The following is a 20,265-nucleotide window of genomic DNA, read 5'->3' as shown; positions in this document are numbered from 1 at the left end:
GCTAGTAGATCCGTTGCTGCATTCTGGGACCTAAGGGTGGGAGAAATAATGAATGCTAAAAATTGAGATATAAGGTCCTGCATCAAAGCCTGATAGTGTTTGAGGTGACTAGAAAGGTAATGAATTGCATTTCTAACTTGTTTTATAACAATTTCTGAATCACCAAACACTTTCAAATATTGAACTTTAAGACCAATTGCTTTGTAGAGTTCTTGAATTAAGGCCTCATATTCAGTTGTATTGTTTGTGCACTCAAATTCCAACCTACATGATAACATGGTCTTTTCTCCCTCATGACTAACTAAAATACATCCTGCTCCTGCACCTTCGCTAGATTTAGACCCATCAAATTACAATGACTAAAATAAAGAATTATCTACAATTTTATTTACAGTTTCCTCAGCAACATTGACACATCTTGATATATCTATTTGTGAAAAAATTTCGATTTGAGATGTGAAATTATTAACTGAGAAAGGAGATGGTTGGGCGGTGAAATTGCCAAAGAATGATTCGAATGAGTAATTCCCCAAAATATTGTTATTGAATGCTATTGGTTGATTTTCTTGTTCAAATTCAGTAACAGTATGGGTCATGTGTTTCTCCCGATCGATCTTGATCTGATTTGGCTTTCCTTTATAAGGTAGCCACATATGGGACCAATCGGTGGAAATATAACCATGGAGTTTCTCAGACCAGTCTCGACTCAGAATCAAACCATAGAATTCAGGTATATCAGCGATTAAAATATCAATTCTCTGAACTACTCTTGAATCAGCTGATAACCTAATAGTCACTGAGTTAATTTCTCCTAAAACCTGGACCTTAGTTCTATCCAACTGTACAATATGAATGGCAGACTTCTGGGGCTCAATGTTTAGTTTAGAACAAACTGAAGCTGGCATTATATTAGAGGAAGCCCTTGAGTCAATCAAACAGTTGTGTAGATTCCTATTATAGATCTCGTAAGTTAAGAGGAATGGAGGAGTATGGGAATTGGATCTATCCCCGATTAAAACAACATCAGTAGCTTCTACTCTACCAGGAGGTGGTTTACCTAACTCATTAGCAGCTTTAGACAATACAACATTGGGAAGAGGAGAAGAAGGTACAGCATTTAACTCCTTAAGTAGGAGTTTTTGTTGATGCTTGAATTTGCTAAGCTCAAACATAGTGATGTTTGCCTTTGTTTTCTTCATGTCTTCAATAATATTGTAGTCCATAGAATCTGAAACTACTAATGTCTTAGATGTCGGAGGTGGATTTGAAGTTGATGGCTGGTTTTGGGACGATATTGCTGTAGATTTCTTTGTGGGAACCTTTTCTTTGGTAGTAGTATTACCTGCATTCCTTTTCTTTTGAGTTATTTGAATAGGTTCAGGAGTACCCTTACTCCTGGTAGTTACAGGGAAAGCTTCTTGTTCATTTTCTGTATTGGAATTAGGCAAAATAAAGTCCCACATCCCATGACATTCTACAGTCTCCTCTTCTTCAGGTTCTTCGGATGACAAGACTGTTTCTTCTTCTTCCTCCTCTTCAGGATCTGAATCTGCATTGGATATGGAATTTGGTGGTTTTGATTCAGGTTTCTTAAAATTCTTGAATGGCCTTTTTGTTGAAGTCTCAGCTACTTGTTTTTTGATTTCTACCATTTCATTTGACATAGACTTAAGAACTTTTTGGAGACCCTTCATATCATATGGGTCTTTAGGGGTTTTCTTCTTTGAATCATCTTTGAAAGAAACTTTTTTGGATTTTCTATCTTCAAGAGCAGCCTTCTTTTCTAAAGCAATAATGCGTTTCTCTATAGCAAGCGTCTCTTTCATGTTTTTAGCTAAAGTTGGTTTTGCAGCTCTATCTACAAAAATAGCTATATTTGAAGGTAGGGCTGTTATATACCATTCGCTTCTGATTTTCTCACTTGGTTTAGAGGCGGTTGGAATCTTATTCAAGAGTTTATTAAATCGGGAGTTGAACTCCTTTATAGGTTCCTTAGATTCTATCCTAAGATTCGAGAGATTGTTTATTAGCGTTGCTAGGGCTCTGTCATCACCATACTTAGTTAGGAACTGTTCTTGAAAAATGTTCCAACTGGTAATGGATCCAGAGGGCAAGGAAAAATACCAAGACCCAGATGATCCTTGTAAAGTATAAGGGAAGAGTCTAACAACAACATCTTCCTCTGTCACTCCTTTCAAGTTAACTACCAACATGAAATTGTTAATATGCTCATCGGCTTGTATCCCCACATCTGGATTAAATTTCGACAACCATTTTTCAAGGTGTGCTGGCAACGGATGTAATGGTGCAGGCATCGTGACTGCACCAGAATTATTCCATGGATTCTGAGCCTTTGTAGAACCAATACTAGATGATATTGCCTATGAAAATCCAGATTTTTGGGAAGGAGATGATATTGAGGTTTGAGGAGGTTGGGATGTCGAAGTTCCTGATCCCTATTGAAAAACAATATGTAATGGAGGAGTGGATGGCTGACTTCGCACTGGAGAAGATTAAATGGATGATGATGAAATAGTCTCACTATCAGATTCTTCAATGGTCTTTATTGCCCTTTTCTTTCCAAGTAAGGGGAACTCTGGAGGTTCTATACCAAGCTTGCCACTCTGAAGTCTGGTGAGGTGATGAGGTGGAATGAATTGCGAAGTCTCACTGCCTTGAGATACCTCATATTTCTGTGGTGATATTGAGAAGCCTTGGAGTTTATGGATAAGAGACTGAACTTCAGGAGACTCAGGAGTTAATCATTCGGGGGAATGTTGGGGTTGAGCAGTGGTAGTTGACTCCTCTTCTTCTCGTTTGAAGACTGGAGTTCCAACATGGAAAGGAGAGGTCGGAGGTGAGGTGGAGGGAGATTTACTCTCATAATGGGTTGTATATTTGGGTTGGCTCGCCATTCATAGTTCATGCCCTCCTTCTAGCACCAAAATTGTTGATGCCTCGAAAATCGTTGCATCAATATCGGGGAAAACCACCCGGTCCGGACCTTAAAGGCAACTCCTTTTCTGTTTGGTGTGGTCGCTCTGACTGGATATAATGGGACCAATTTCCCAATGATTGGTGAATAGGATGGATAAGTGGTTGATTTTCTATTATCTAATGATAATGAATGGATGATTTACTTTATAATGCAAAAATAATAAACAACTAATCTATGCCGGGGAATTTCCAATCTAGTGTAACTTTTGATGATCTTTATTTACAAATAGGCATATAGATGACTCTATTGATAAACAAAGATGTTCATTCGCATGATAATTACTTTGTTCAAATAGTTGAACAAAGTAATGATTTAAAACAATATTACACTATTCTTCATATATCATTGACATAAATATGATTGAAAGAATAACACTCCTTAGACATTCAATAGTGATAAGTATAAAGACTGTTGTTAAAACACATACATATATCCAATGATAGCAAGATTAAATAAATTTCGATTCATATGAAAGAATGGAGCAAAGACATAGATAATAGTACCATATGTAATTCGGATCCCTTTCAATATCAATTGCATTCAGATTCCATCTTCTAGCTTAGAAATACTTTCGCAAAAAGCAATAGTGCATATCTCATCAAAGCATTCTTCATTAAAATTTAGAATATAGGCCCAGTCTTCATAAAAAAAATATATCAAAAGCACAATAGTGTGACTTCCTGATCCAAGTTTTATACAAAAATTTAGGACCCCTTCTAAAGACATGAAAGGGTCTATAAATACTATCTAAGATAACTAATTATGAAATAAAAACGCTATTAGGTGGTATAACCAAATCATGAAGATCTCCCTGAAATAGGTCTGTTTTCAGTCGGTAGCATGATTCACTGTTTCGGCCGATCATACTTTGGCTTGAGCTGGCAGATAGCAAGCATTGGTTGCAATTCTAGAGGGTGACTCAGACGAGAATGCAATTGGGCTGAATACGTAGCATCATGAATTTTAGGAATCATGTAACCGATTGCATCGGTTAAACATTTGAGTGCTGCTCTTTCATTGTATGGTTTAACTAGGAAGAACCAAAAGGTATCCCAAGTTAAACTTTGGATGCCGGCGATTACTCTTTCCTTCTTTTCCAATTCTTGATTGCATGTTTGTTCCAATGCTTTCACTGAAGGTAATTTACCTGGAGTGCACTGTGAAATTAAATTAGACAGATAAAGAGTATCATTGATTAACTCAATCAAATTACTGGTTGTTGATCTGCATCTTGAAGTTTCCCTTTCTACCTTCATCAATTGTGACTGCCATTCTAGAAAAAGAATCTCCTTGTGCGATTCTAGAATTTTAGGCAGATTTGCAGCTTGCCCTTCACTGGTTTCTTGCCAAGTAAGAAATCTGGTTAAAGTTTCATCGGCCTGTTCCAAATTCTGCCTGGCGTTGACTGATTTGTCAATCATTGATGAAGCAATCTTACAGAGGGGTTTAGCAAGGAAAATATTATGACATAGTAAATTTAATTGCTTAATCAATGCCTTATCGATCTAGAGAGCCTCGGGCCTAAACTCTGTGGGTTGAGGAAAACTCTTGAACTTATCTACCTATTGTGATAGTTGACCGATTTGCTCATCTTTGGTTTTACTCATCTGTTCATTCATTCTCTTTAGCTTGGCCAATGTTGTTGATAATTCCTTTTGTTTCTGTATTGTGCTTTGGTCTCTCCTCTGCTTCTCCTTGAGAAATTGCTCATTTAGTTGGTTGTTTACTTGCGGTTGTGCTGCTAACTGCTGTTCCAATTGCTCTATACTTTGTTGTTTTTCCGATACCTATGCTTCCAATGAAACAATTGTCTGATCTTTATCCTTGAGTAAATTTTTCACTTCTGATGCTTTATCCATAGTGGCTGCCGAATAAGCCCTGGCATATTGAGAGAGTTTTGTGAAGTCTTCGGCGGGATTGAATTGTTCTTTCCATACCACATTAGCCATCTCTGTCTGTGCAGGTAAAAGGGAAGATTGATCAAGCCTTCTCTTTTTCCTTTGCCTTTTTATTACAACCCTATGTTTAGGACTATAAAAGACATCTAATGGTGGTATTTCTTCTATATGCAAAACAATTTCATCCGATGGATCCTTAGGAATTATCTCTACATCTTTGCTGGTGAGTAGGTCGCTGGTTCCTTCAATTGGAACCGTACTTGTTGCTGTCTTGTGACCAATTGCCACTTCAGGGGTATTAAAACCCTGTGAAGTCTCAGGATTGCTTATAATAGAATCAAACTGTTGCCATTCTTTAAGGAGCTTGGGATCAATTTGAGTATTTATATCCATGTGTTTATTGCCTTTTTCCTACTCTTTATCCTGTTCTTTCTCCTGTTCTAGCTTTTTTCCTTTCTCTAGAATTTTTTCACAATAGGGGGTTTGGCACCAGTTTGCTATTCGGGCTCGCTTGACTAGATTGCTGGGGTGGTATCTAATAAGTCCAGAGGCAGAGTTTGCAACCTCTGTTCTCTAAGCCTATTAAACTCTTCCAGCCCTTCATGTTTATACCTGATCCTGGCCAATGTTTTTAGCTGAAATAATGTTTCTGCTGAGGAAAATAGGTCATCAAATTCATCCTTTTCATGATCAAACCTTGTAAGTTTGGCTTGTTCAAGAACATAATAGGCAACTTTTTTTGGATCATATTGACGATTGGGAATTGATGCAAGATTGAGCATTTGAATTTTTTCTGTTTCCTATCCGCATGTTTGTAATCATGGAGAGTGTAAACACCACATCTCAAAGGAAATGTAGGCCATACCTGCTTCTTAGAATTTCTAAGGGTTTTGGAAGTCCCTTCTGTTGTTATCTGATAGGCCAATTCCCGAGCTAACAGCGTATCGCGCACATATAAGGGAAGAACATGAGGTTTTGTAAGGCTACTGAAAAGCCTTATATAGGTGAATTTATCTTCTCCGAAACAATTTGCTACAGCAATGAAGTCGATCCCTTCTTCCTTGGAAATCCTAGGGGCAGGTTTATCAAAAATAGCATAGTAGATAGGCAGCATAAAACCATTACAGATTTGGTACAAATGATCTTTGTAGTGAGCTTTCCATAACATCTGATGATAAATGTGGATTGGTTTAGGGTCCTGGGGAGTCCATCTCCATCTGAGTACTGGATATTCAGAGTTAAAACAGAGAGTATCCATAATATAGGCACTATAATAAAAGGGGGAATGGTCCTAGTAGTTTTGCGTGAATTCGATCTAAATTCCAGAATTGTTGTGGCTAATTTGTTGGACATTATGTTTGCCCAATCCATCACATAAATATTGACTGTTGCTTCAATTAAAGGGGCCATTTCAATAGTGAATTTAGCAGAGTCATGTAACCCCCACATTCTACACATCATAGCCCCGGCATAACAGTAAGGAGAAGACAATGATTCTACAGAGTACTTACCTGATGATTTGTGTTTGTGCTTCTCGAGATTCTATCTCCACTGCTTAATCGGGGCCGATTCTGTCTCGTTTTCTTTTGCAAAATTTTAAAGGAAGGCTTTGTTGTACCTCTTTTTAGGTTGAGGAAAGTGATACATTTTTCTTAAATCATCAGGCTGAAAGGAGCCAAAATTCCTCCCGTCAATTGTGCAAAATGTTCTGTTTGAAATTGGAATTTCCTCTAACACCCATCTCACTACGTTAGTGTATGGAAGAATATTTTCTCGTGCTGCTATTTTGTGCAAATATGAACAAGCCAAATCTTTGAGGGATGCTTTCGATTTGCTAGTTGAGTCGGCTGTAGCTTCTTCCGATACTTCCTCAGGCTCCTCTGCTTCAATTAAATTGTAAATGCTCTCCCAACTAGTATTTCCAAGGTCGAGGCATGTAGTGTCTGAGATTAACCCTTTTTTGCTTGGCCCTGGATCCTTGGCTGGATGCATTGTTGCTGTAGGAGTCGTTGCCGCTGCAGATTTCTTTGATCTCTTTCCCATTTTTTCAAATTTCTTATTTCAAAGGAATCCTACACAAGCGATGAGAAAAACATGTTACAGGGAAAGCTTCTTGTTCATTTTCTGTATCGGAATTAGGCAAAATAAAGTCCCACATCCCATGATATTTTACAGTCTCCTCTTCTTCAGGTTCTTCAGATGACAAGACTATTTCTTCTTATTCTTCCTCTTCAGGATCTGAATCTGCATTGGATATGGCATTTGGTGGTTTTGATTCAGGTTTCTTAAAATTCCTGAATGGCCTTTTTGTTGAAGTCTCAGCTACTTTTTTTTTTATTTCTACCATTTCGTTTGACATAGTCTTAAGAACTTTTTGGAGACCCTCCATATCATATGGGTCTTTAGGGGTTTTCTTCTTTGAATCATCGTTGAAAGAAACATTTTTGGATTTTCTATCTTCAAGAGCAGCCTTCTTTTCTAAAGCAATAATGTGTTTCTCTACATCAAGCACCTCTTTCATGTTTTCAACTAAATTTGGTTTTGCAGCTATATTTACAAAAATAGCTATATTTGAAGGTAGGGCTGTTATATACCATTCGCTTCTGATTTTCTCACTTGGTTTAGAGGCTGCTGGAATCTTATTCAAGAGTTTATTAAATCGGGAGTTGAACTCCTTTATAGGTTCCTTAGATTCTATCCTAAGATTCGAGAGATCGTTTATTAGCATTGCTAGGGATCTGTCATCACCATACTTAGTCAGGAATTGTTCTTGAAAAATGTTCCAACTGGTAATGGATCCAGAGGGCAAGGAAAAATACCAAGACCCAGCTGATCCTTGTGAAGTATAAGGGAAGAGTCTAACAACAACATCTTCCTCTGTCACTCCTTTCAAGTTAACTGCCAACATGAAATTCTTAATATGCTCATTGGCTTGTATCCCTGCATTTGGATTAAATTTTGGCAACCATTTTTCAGGGTGTGCTGGCAACGGATGTAATGGTGTAGGCATCGTGACTGCACTAGGATTATTCCATGGATTCTGAGCCATTGTAGAACCAATACTAGATGATATTTCCGATTAAAATCCAGATGTTTGGGAAGGAGATGATATTAAGGATTGAGGAGTTTGGGATGTTGAAGTTCCTGATCCCTGTTGAACAACAATATGTAATGGAGGAGTGGATCGCTGATTTCGCACTGGAGAAGATGAAATGAATGATGATGAAATAGTCTCACTATCAGATTCTTCAGTGGTATTTCTTGCCCTTTTCTTTATAAGTACAGTGAACTCTGGAGGTTCTATACCAAGCTTCCCACTCTGAAGTCTGGTGAGGTGATGAGGTGGAATGAATTGTGAAGTCTCATTGCCTTGAGATACCTCAGATTTCTGTGGTGATATTGAGAAGCCTTGAAGTTTATGGATAAGAGACTGAACTTCAGGAGACTCGGGAGTTAATCATTTTGGGGAATGTTGGGGTTGAGCAGTGGTAGTTGACTCCTCTTCTTCTCGTTTGAAGACTGGAGTTCCAACATGCAAAGGAGAGGTCGGAGGTGAGGTGGAGGGAGATTTACTCTTAGAATGGGTTGTAGATTTGGGTTGGCTCGCCATTCATGGTTCATGCCCTCCTTCTAGCACCAAAATTGTTGATGCCTCGAAAATCGCTGCATCAACATCGGGGAAAACCACCCGGTCCGGAGCTTAAAGGAAACTCCTTTTCCGTTTGGTGTGGTGGCTCTGACTGGATATAATGGGACCAGTTTCCCAATGATTGGTAAATAGGATGGATAAGTGGTAGATTTTCTATTATCTAATGATAATGAATGGATGATTTACTCTATAATGCAAAAACAATAAACCACTAATCTATCCCGGGGAATTTCCAATCTAGTGTAACTTTTGATGATCTTTATTTACAAATAGGCATATAGATGACTCTATTGATAAACAAAGATGTTCATTCACATGATAATTACTTTGTTCAAATAGTTGAACAAAGTAATGATTTAAAACAATATTACACTATTCTTCATATATCATTGACATAAATATGATTGAAAGAATAACACTCCTTAGACATTCAATAGTGATAAGTATAAAGACTGTTGTTAAAACACATACATATATCCAATGATAGCAAGATTAAATAAATGTCGATTCATAGGAAAGAATGGAGCAAAGACATAGATAATAGTACCATATGTAATTTGGATCCCTTCCAATATCAATCGCATTCAGATTCCATCTTCTATCTTAGAAATACTTTCACAAAAAGCAATAGTGCATATCTCATCAAATCATTCTTCATTAAAATTCAGAATATAGGCCCAATCTTCATAAAAAAAATATATCAGAAGCACAATAGTGTGACTTCCTGATCCAAGTTTTATACAAACATTTAGAACCCCTTCTAAAGACATGAAAGGGTCTATAAATACTATCTAAGCTATCTAATTATGAAATAAAAATGCTATGAGGTGGTATAACAAATCATGAAGATCTCCTTGAAATAGGTCTGTTTTCAGTCGGTAGCATGATTCACTATTTTGGCTGATCATCCTTTAGCTTGAGCTGGCAGATAGCAAGCATTGGTTGCAATTCTAGAGGGTGACTCAGACGAGAATGCAGTTGGGCTGAATACGTAGCATCATGAATTTCGAGAATCATGTAACCAATTGCATCAGTTAAACATTTGAGTGCTGCTCTTTGACTGTATGGTTTAACTAGGAAGAACCAAAAGGTATCCCAAGTTAAACTTTGGATGCCGACGATTAATCTTTCCTTCTTTTCCAATTCTTGATTGCATGTTTGTTCCAATGCTTTGGCTGAAGTTAATTTACCTAGAGTGCACTGTAAAATTAAATTAGACAGATAAAGAGTATCATTGATTAACTCAATCAAATTACTGGTTGTTGATCTGCATCTTGAAGTTTCATTTTCTGCCTTCATCAATTGCGACTGCCATTCTAGAAAAAGAATCTCCTTGTGCGATTCTAGAATTTTAGGCAGATTCGCAGCTTGCCCTTCACTGGTTTCTTGCCAAGTAAGAAAGTTGGTTAAAGTTTCATCGGCCTGTTCCAAATTCTGCTTGGCATCGACTGATTTGTCAATCATTGATGAAGCAATCTTGCAGAGGGGTTCAACAAGGGAAATATTATGACATAGTAAATTTAATTGCTTAATCAATGCCTTATCGATCTGGAGAGCCTTAGACCTGAACTCTACGGGTTGAGGAAAACTCTTGAACTTCTACCTGTTGTGATAGTTGAGCGATTTTCTCATATTTGGTTTTACTCATCTGTTCATTCATTGTCTTCAGCTTGGCCAATGTTGTTGATAATTCCTTTTGTTTCTGCACTGCGCTTTGGTCTATCCTTTGCTTCTCCTTGAGCAATTGCTCATTTAGTTGGTTGTTTACTTGCTGCTGTGCTGCTAATTGCTATTCCAATTGCTCTATTCTTTGCTGTTTTTCTGATACCTATGCTTCCAATGAAACAATTGTCTGATCTTTATCCTTGAGTAAATTGCTCACTTCTGATGCTTTATCCATAGTGGCTGCCGAATAAGCCCTTGCATATTGAGAGAGTTTTGTGAGGCCTTCGAAGGGATTGAATTGTTCTTTCCATACCACATTATCCATCTCTGTCTGTGCAGGTAAAAGGGAGGATTGATCAAGCCTTCTCTTTTTCCTTTGCCTTTTTATTACAGCCCTATGTTTAGGACTATAAAAGACATCTAATGGTGGTATTTCTTCTATCTACAAAACAATTTCATCCAATGGATCCTTAGGAATTATCTCTACATCTTTGCTGGTGGGTAGGCTGCTGATTCCTTCAATTGGAACTGTACTTGTTGATGTCTTGTGACCAATTACCACTTCAGGGGTATTAAAACCCTGTGAAGTCTTAGGATTGCTTATAATAGAATCAAACTGTTGCCATTTAAGGAGCTTGGGATCAATTTGAGTATTTATATCCATGTGTTCATTGCCTTTTTCCTACTCTTTATCTTGTTCTTTCTCCTGTTCTTTCTCCTATTCTAGCTTTTTTCCTTTCTCTGGAATTTTTTTCACAGCAGGGGGTTTGACACTAGTTTGTTGTTCAGGCTCGCTTGACTGGATTGCTGGGGTGGTAACTAATAAGTCCAGAGGCAGAGTTTGCAACCTCTGTTCTCTAAGCCTATTAAACTCTTCCAGCCCTTCATGTTTATACCTGATCCTGGCCAATGTTTTTACCTCAAATAATGTTTCTGCTATGGAAAACAGGTCATCAAATTCATCCTTTTCATGATCAAACCTTGTAAGTTTGGCTTGTTCAATAACATTATAGGCAACTTTTTTTGAATCATATTGACGATTGGGAATTGTTGCAAGATTGAGCATTTGAATTTTTTCTGTTTCCTTTTCTGCATGTTTGTAATCATGGAGAGTGTAAACACCACATCTCAGAGTAAATGTAGGCCATACCTGCTTCTTAGATTTTCTAAGGGTTTTGGAAGTCCCTTCTATGTTTATTTCATAGGCCAATTCCAGAGCTAATAGCTTATGGGGCACATATAAGGGAAGAACATGAGGTTTTGTAAGGCTACTGAAAAGCCTTATATAGGTGAATTTATCTTCTCCAAACCAATTTGCTACAGTAGTCAAGTCGATCCCTGCTTCCTCAGAAATCCTAGGGGCAGGTTTATCAAAAATAGCATAGTATATAGGCAGTGTAAAACCATTACAGATTTGGTACAAATGATCTTTGTAGTGAGCTTTCCATAACATCTGATGATAAATGTGGATTGGTTTAGGGTCCTGGGGAGTCCATCTCCATCCGAGTACCGGACATTCAGAGTTAAAAAAGAGAGTATCCATAATATAAGCACCATAATAAAAAGGGGGAATTGTCCTGGTAGTTTTGCATGAATTCGATCTAAATTCTAGAATTTTTGTGGCTAATTTGTCAGACAATATGTTTGCCCAATCCATCACATAACTATTGACTTCTACTTCCATTAAAGGGACCATTTCAATAGTGAATTTAGCATAGTCATGTAACCCCAACATTCTACACATCATAGCCCCAGCATAATAGTAAGGAGAAGACAATGATTCTACAGAGTACTTACCTAATGATTCATGTTTGTGCTTCTCGGGATTCTATCTCCACTGCTTAATCGGGGCCGATTTTGTCTCGTTTTCTTTTGCAAAATTTTCAAGGAAGGCTTTGTTGTACCTCTTTTCAGGTTGAGGCAAGTGATACATTTTCCTTAAATCATCAGGCTGAAAGGAGCCAAAAATCCTCATGTCAATCGTGCAAAATGTTTTGTTTGAAACTGGAATTTCATCTACCACCCATCTCACTACGTCAGTGTATGGAGAATATTTTCTCGTGCTGCTATTCTGTGCAAATATGAACAAGCTAATCTCTGAGGGATGCTTCCAATTTGCTAGTTGAGTAAGATGTAGCTTCTTCCGATACTTCCTCAGGCTCCTCTGCTTCAATTAAATTGTAAATGCTCTCCCAACTAGTATTTCCAAGGCCGAGGCATGTAGTGCCTGAAATTAACCCTTTTTTGCTTGGCCCTGGATCCTTGGCTGGTTGCACTGTTGCTGTAGGAGTCGCTACTGCTACAGATTTCTTTGATCTCTTTCCCATTTTTTCAAATTTCTTATTTTAGAGGAATCCTGCATAAGAAATGAGAAAAATGTGATACAGAGAAGTGCTCTTATCGACCAATATGAAAATTACGTTGATCACTAGGTAATAATGGATTATAATGAAATTGCTGTGGATAAAATCTACAGAAAAATCTTCTCTTAACTGCTTCATTGATTAGCCATTCAACCTGTCAATCATGGTAAAGGAGGTCTTAAATGTCCATCACGTCGTTTATATGCCAAATGATTCATTGAAGCGTGGCTTAGATTTCTTTAATGGATAATCAGAGGTAAATTGCGAATTGGCGATTGGTAACGTGAAAGGTAAGGCTTTAATATTCATTTAAAATATCTCCTATCATCGAAAGGTGATATAATGCATGCAAAACATTTTTAAGTACGTTTTCGAACTATGTGCCTCATTTAAGGCATCGCAATCGGGGAATGGAGTCGGGTCTTATTACTGTGTCAATGTGATTTCGCCGATCGTCGATTGTGATATGCCTTATCGCATCGGAGGATTCGAGTGTGCCTTTAATCATGTGTTGGCTTGTTATTAGCGATTGCCGATGGCGATACACTTTATCGCATCGGAGAAATGAGTGAGGCTCTTTTAAATTGTTGCTTTGACATTTTCCCTTTCCCGATATCCGATTGCGGTATGCTTTTCGGATCGGAGATAATGGATGTATCGTTATGCATGCTTCACTTGTTATTGCAATATGCGATCTTCCGATCGCTTTATCATAATAATGAAGATTTTATAATAGTTTTAAAGCCACACTTTATTTATTTTCAAAAGGTTCTTAAAATACATCGTTTTCATTAAGCCTTTCGATAAGGGATTTTCTAATGATGGGTTAATACCAATTTATTCACATGTCTAAGTTTAAAAGGGATCCATTTCATATTATGATTTTATATAAAAAAAAATTAAAATGGGGGGGTTGTTGTACAACACAACACAGACATAAAAAAAATAGGCTAGAGTATTATTTTCCATGCACCCACATCCGACAAGTCCCACCATCTACCTTGCCCTAACGATCCCCTCCAATGCCCAACTAAATCTAGAAATCATGAATAGATCGGGAGATCAATGGTTTGTGTGGGTGGTACCCTTCCCCTTTCATGTCACAAGGGGGGTCTGCTAAGATCCTCACCATCGATCTCAACAATTAGATTGATGGCATGTGCAGGGGGGGGTACCCTCTTGCTGATGTCACAAGGTAGGGGTCACACATGCCTTATAATATTTTGATGGTAGATTTCCAACATTGGTTGTTGTGGTAGTCTCCACATGTCATCACATCCACTCAAGTCCATTTATTACTTAATTAATTAATTTCCTAATCGACGATACACATCACTTCACGCTCTAAATCAAGTGATTGTGCCTAGACAACATGCCCAATGATTAACATGCAATGGGGTGGTGCAAAATTATTTTTCCAACCCGCTCATCGCTCAATCTGCGGCTGAGATCGATTTACGACATCCCTCCATCGCATTTTCCAGAACCACCACAAGGGGTGGCACAAAGTGATATTTCGTTTTACCACAACTGCTAGCAGGATTGCTGACCTGTACTTACAAAATGGTGAGACCTGTCCCTCCAGCTGCTTCCCCATGTCATCTTTCCACGTAATCTCGCACTTCTCATCTTGGTGGTCTCCTCCATTGTTCTACTATGTACCCCAAAGGTGGGACCCTCAGGACACGTCAACCTAGTCCCTGTGCCCTAATGATTCTATTTGGTTGCTCCCCAATAAACCTTTAGGACATTGCATCTCGGTCCCTGCCATATCAATGCTTCGAAGCAACCTCCCCTTCAAATTTACAGGATAGTTACCGATAGGATGAGATGTAAGGTGGGATTTGTTCCAACCAATGAGATTGCAACCAAAATCACCTGGAGGCCACCATTTCCTGTCGCCACATCATCCTGCCCCTCTACTGCAGGCTTCCCCTTTTAACTTATGGGTTTATGGCATCAAGGATTAGTTTTCATATGGGCTCCACTCCAACCAATGGAAACGCTCCTCACCTTCGAGTTGTGATCCCAACTAGCCCGGTGCCTAGTCATCCCTGATATTCCTTTTCATTGGTAAAAAAAAAAATCCAAGATGTGGCCTTCGGACCATGTCGCCCTTCCATCCACCCAATTACAATAAGGAAACTATGGGCATCCAGTCCAGAGCTTCCACTATGAGGGTTTCATCATATTTATTGGATAAGGTTTCTTCTGCCAAGGCTATAAAGCTAAGCCCAAATCTTGACATCGCAACAATGTTGCACACTACAGGAATTAACCATGGTCCAATTTGGGAGGTCTTACCAGAGCATAATAAACATTCTCTATCTTAAACCCTATGGTTTTCATTAGGGTTTCCTCCCTTTCTGTGCCCAACACCATTCATTAGCCGATTCATCCATGGATTGGATGCAATGACTCTATAAACATTTATATCTATGTCATTGTTTAGTTATGGGCCTGAAGGATTACTAAGTCACTCAATGGTGTTATCCCTCCTAAGCTTATGAAAGAGATACTCTTCTCAAGTCCATGGGATTCACAGGATACCAAAAGGGCCACATGAAGATTGACATTACTTAAAGGGATGGAGAAGTCCTTTTGAGGTTGAATACATGCATGATCCTTATGGGAATGCTCATAATAATCAAGTTCTCAACTCTCAAGCATTCCTCATTTAGGTATAGGTAATTCCTGGCATGTTTGCACAGGTGACCTTTTAGCTGCCACTACTAAGAACATGCAGTGAACTCTTGAAGGGCCTCCATCTCTCCTGCCACACATCAGGGAGAACCATGTGGTTTGCAACAACCTTAAAAGAAATACTACTGGCTTCTAAACTATAGAGGTTTAACAAATTTGTAATTAGAGAAAAAGTGCATCTGTAGAAGACGTAGGGATTTATCATTCAAGTCAATCCCTATTATGAGGCCGAACGAGCTACTAAGAGTGCACATAAATCCCTTAGGCCAACTCCTGGTCGAAGTGTAGATGCAGACCCAATACTAGAACACTTATCACAATAGGCTAAAGAAGCCTCTCATGTAAAATCACAACTTATTAAGTTAAGAAGGAAGGATATACTCAACATTATCCCAATGCTTCATAACAACAATAAGGACTTGTAACCAACTCCTTTATCATGTTGTACACAGACCCTTCCAAAACAGACAATCTTCGATGTAATCATCATACTGTAATAAAAAAAGTTCTAATGTTAATTATAACTGCAATAAGATCGACATTATGGCATGGTGTTCCAGTGCCCTTAAAAATTGCACAATATATTACACATTCATGTGAATAATAATAACACAATCCATGTTCATTACATTTTTATCCACCATTTCAATCAAAAAATGCAAACACATGTTCCTTAGCACTAAAAATACATTAGAACACTTATCTTGGAATTTTTTTGGCAACTAAGTCTAGGATTATGACTCTCCACCTAACCATAGACAACTACATCCAAAAATTACTTGCAATTGTCACCCGCGAGCAAAATTCATGAGACTGAGGGGTCTTTCTCAACAGATTAAAACATCCACTACCAGCTGAAATAGGGCCTCCAAGGGTCCTCCTTCCTCCACCCATGAACCACACAACAATTAACCAATATATAATGAATCTGGAGGCAAACTGCCTCCACCCTCCAGTTGTTTGATGGTAGCCAACCAATACATTCAGGGAATCTAAAGGCTTGCTACCTCCACCCAAGATTATCAAAGGAGTCCATAGAGAAAGTATCCACCCTTAACACAAAACATAGTGATTCCACCTACCTTTTGTAATCCAAAATCCATTATAAAAGAAAACAACAAGAAAGGCTCCAAAGATCCTTCTTACAGTAATCTAAGGAACAACCCTCCACCCCATATATTGACGAAATCTAGAGAAAGACCATCTCCACCCTCTGGTTATACAAGGAATCAAGAGGCCATTTTTCCTCACCTAGGATATATCATCTTCCTGCCAATATTTCCAACTTAAATAATGTCCCTCTCTTTCTTTTTTTCCTTTAAGTCTCCCTTGTTGTTCCTCCTTCTCTGCTTCTCTCTTCACTGAATGATGATCGAATGCATAATCAAATGCAAGGACCCCCCCCCCCCCCCCCCAAACTCTTCAGAAGTTAACTTTTCTTCCTTTTCCCCTAGTTGTCTGGACAAACTTGAAGCTCCATAAATTTCTTTCCCTTTCTGCCTTGTAAGTGTTTCCAAGGTAGCATGGGTCTGTGTAGTTCTCTTGCTACCCAATTAAAATCAGAAAACCAGTCCATTAAAACACACCCACCAACCTTTAATGGCTATCAAAACAGTTCAAATTTCCTAAACAAATAAACTTTATATATCTAAAGCAAGCAACCTCCCCAGCCTTTAGAATCCACGTCCCTTTCACTCAACCCATTTTTTATATTTTTTTGTAAAAATATTTACATTGCATTTCATGAGGAACGAGGGTTAGGGTTGTCACAATTAATTAATAATTTGACCAATAATTATTCTTACATCATTATTAATTAATTAGTACTATAACAATTTTCTTTATATCTAATATTTTAATATCATCATTATTATTAATAATATTAATGCTCTATTATTAACAATAATAATGGTAATATGAGTAATAACATTATTATTTTTAATTTAAATCCTTTTAAAAGAAATAATTTAAATTCATCTTAAATTTTAATAATATTTCTCATTCATTTGGTCCTTCTTGTTTTGAATTATTATTTTTTCCTAATCAAACATTCTTATAAATTGGTTGGGTCTCTCCTCTTCACTTGTGAATTTTTCTTCTAATGATCAAGTGTTCACCCAAAACATTGAGTATTTCAACTCTTCATAACATAGTTATATCGATAACTACTTCTACACTACATATAAATATATTTAATAAAGAATCATCATTCTTGTTTACTCTAAATTAACTGGATAACAAGAATATATATACTAATAATTTTGTTATGACCTTAGACTCTTTAATGGCTACAACCACCCCATCATACCTCTTAGAAAAGGTTGTAAAAAATTTCTCTCAGATTTATGTTCTATAATTTCTTCACCATTCATTCTTAGCTAGTTATCAATATTCATGATTGGGTAGTACTAGTTTCCTTCATCCTCAAAATCTCAAAATTCATTGTTTATCAATATTTACCTTTGTAATTCCCCAATAGTTGGCTCTGTTAGATGTCAGTAATCATATTTAACGACTATGACCTTGGAGAATATAAATCCATTAAGCCATTTTGTAAGAGATAGTGTGAATTTTCATCCTTCTTCCTACTATCCTTGAGTTGATCCTTTTTAGCATTCATCAAGGCTTGATCCACTACTTTATTAGTTAGCTCTTCATATCCATTTACTACAAAATCTCAAAAATATTGCATCCCAGTGTACAGCCAATCCTTGACTACAACTTGTTGGCGGTTCATCCACTCAACAAATTGTAAACCCCATGATGTAGGCTGGCCACCACCTCCTTGTGGCATCACGAATGCCCATCGAGTTATCTATGTCTTCCATGGTCCTGGCCATCCCAACATAATGTCCTGTCTCTACAAGATCGGTACTCACTCCAGCATGAGCAGTATCAAGATTGAGCCGTATCCAAACTTTTTTGCCTCACCTCGATGGCACTTGGTCAGTTGTCTCTTCATGTTGAGAGACACAACCTCTGCCCAGTTAAACATAGTAAGGTTCAAGCAGTCTTGGGCTATCTGTAACTGAGTTTTGGTCGCCTCGTGCTGGGTTTGGGAGCCAGCTTCTTTGGTTATGTTAAATAGTAGTACCCGTAATGACAAATCATTAACAGTGACAATTTTCAGCTTGCGACTTGTTGATGATTTCCATGCTCCTGGGGGACACAGTCATGTGATAAGGGAATCCATCGAGTCTCCAGTGACCTGAGTTCCCACCATGTAGGGCATCTCTCCTCTCCTTGACAACCTAGTCAAGAAATAGATGTATGTGGCATCAAATTCTATTTCCTAACCACGGATGATGAATTTTCCTTCGTTTGGATTTCATGCTCGGATTAGGTACTCTAGGAGATCCAATTGTACTCCTAGCAGTGGTGTCAGGAAGAACTTCAGTAACCCACAGTTTTGCAAGATGTTCAGGCATTGAGGATCTGCCATATCCATCTCATCATCATGGTCATGGGTACGTTCTTGCCATACAAACACCATTGTTTATCCCTGCATGCATAAACATCCCGTTGTTAAAAGCCATCCAACCATTTTCACCATTTAAAACTAATTATAAATGAAGTTATTTTGGGTTCTAGCACTCGTCGCAACTGTTCCTAAAACAATTGCGACAAGTCGATTTGCATAGTTAATGAATTCACGGGTCGTCGCAAGTGCATGTCACTTTCCTGCGACGATCCCGTTTTTCCCCGTGCAAATTTCTCGGTTGTCACAACCCTGAGGGGGAAAATTGCAATGACCGAGGCAGAATTTTTGTCCAAAAAAACCCTTTAAATACCGGTCTAAAACATGAAATTGCATCTAATTTAGGCGAAAAAACAAAGGTAGGGATGGGGTATTTACCTGGAGGAAGCACGAGAGGCAATGGACCACTGAGTTTCCCAGAATTGATCGCCCAATTTCACAAGGTACGCAATGTTTGAATTTTTTTTACCACAGTCAAAAAACACAAGTAAAATGGTTTTTCACCATAATGTCTCTTTTATAATCTTTTTTTCAAAAAATTTAGGGTTTTCCTTAAGGTTTGAAATTAGGGTTTTGACCTATATGCGTGTTTTTGCGAGGCAGATCTTATGCTTGTGTTTTCTTATGTAGTGACAGGTGTTCTAAGTGCTGGTGATGATCGATGCATGGATTATATACTCAAGCAGTACCGAAAAAACCTTTTCTAAGTCAAATTTAAGCTCTTTTCTGACTCTTGAAACGTGAAAAGATTGTTGAGCCCTTGTCATTTCGAGCTCGTTAATGGTTACGAAACGTCGTGTCCCTAGTAATTTTTTTACTTTTTTGAGCTGGAGGCACTATTTACGAAAAGTACTCCTTGACTGCAATGGTCAAGCGGTTCTCTTGAGTATCGTTTTCTACCTTTTTGGGCTTGAGAGACACAAACTTATGAAAAGGGCTCATCTGGAGTTTTCTTTTCCGTGTTTTTTTTAAACTCTCTAAACATGAAAAATACTCCGAGTTTTACCTATGTCGGACTCGTTAAACCCTGACAACATTGGACTCGTTGCCATGATGAGACCCGAGCTTCTCCTCCCTAGGGCTCGTTAAAATTTCACCAGGTTGGATTTGTCCGAAGGACAAACTTATATTGCAAGCATATGATATCCCCTTCAAGCTTGTGTTTCAATGTAATTGGGGTACTCTCCAGCAATGGTGGGGGAAAAATTTGGAAATATTCTGTTGATTACCTACAACAGCTTGTCACTCTTACACATCGACACTTTGTTGCTTCTCGCCGGTTTTGGGATATCCTCACTTCATCATTGGCCTTCTAGGATTTGGTTCATTCATTTTGCCTCATTCCATTTGATCCCTGCTGTCTCCACATGACCCTTGATCCCTTGGTACCAAAGTGCTGCCACATTCTGGAGTCATGTCGCTGATATGTTCAACAGCTTAATCCTTCTACAGTTTGCACCCTTACATCCTCCTCTGATTCTCTGTTTCATCCATCATCATCTTCTTCCTTT

Source organism: Pinus tabuliformis, chromosome 3_2 (assembly GCF_031772625.1).
Source record: "Pinus tabuliformis cultivar Carrire ecotype Pingquan chromosome 3_2, CPIR1, whole genome shotgun sequence".
Classification (NCBI taxonomy): Eukaryota; Viridiplantae; Streptophyta; class Pinopsida; order Pinales; family Pinaceae; genus Pinus; species Pinus tabuliformis.
This window is presented reverse-complemented; position numbering follows the sequence as displayed.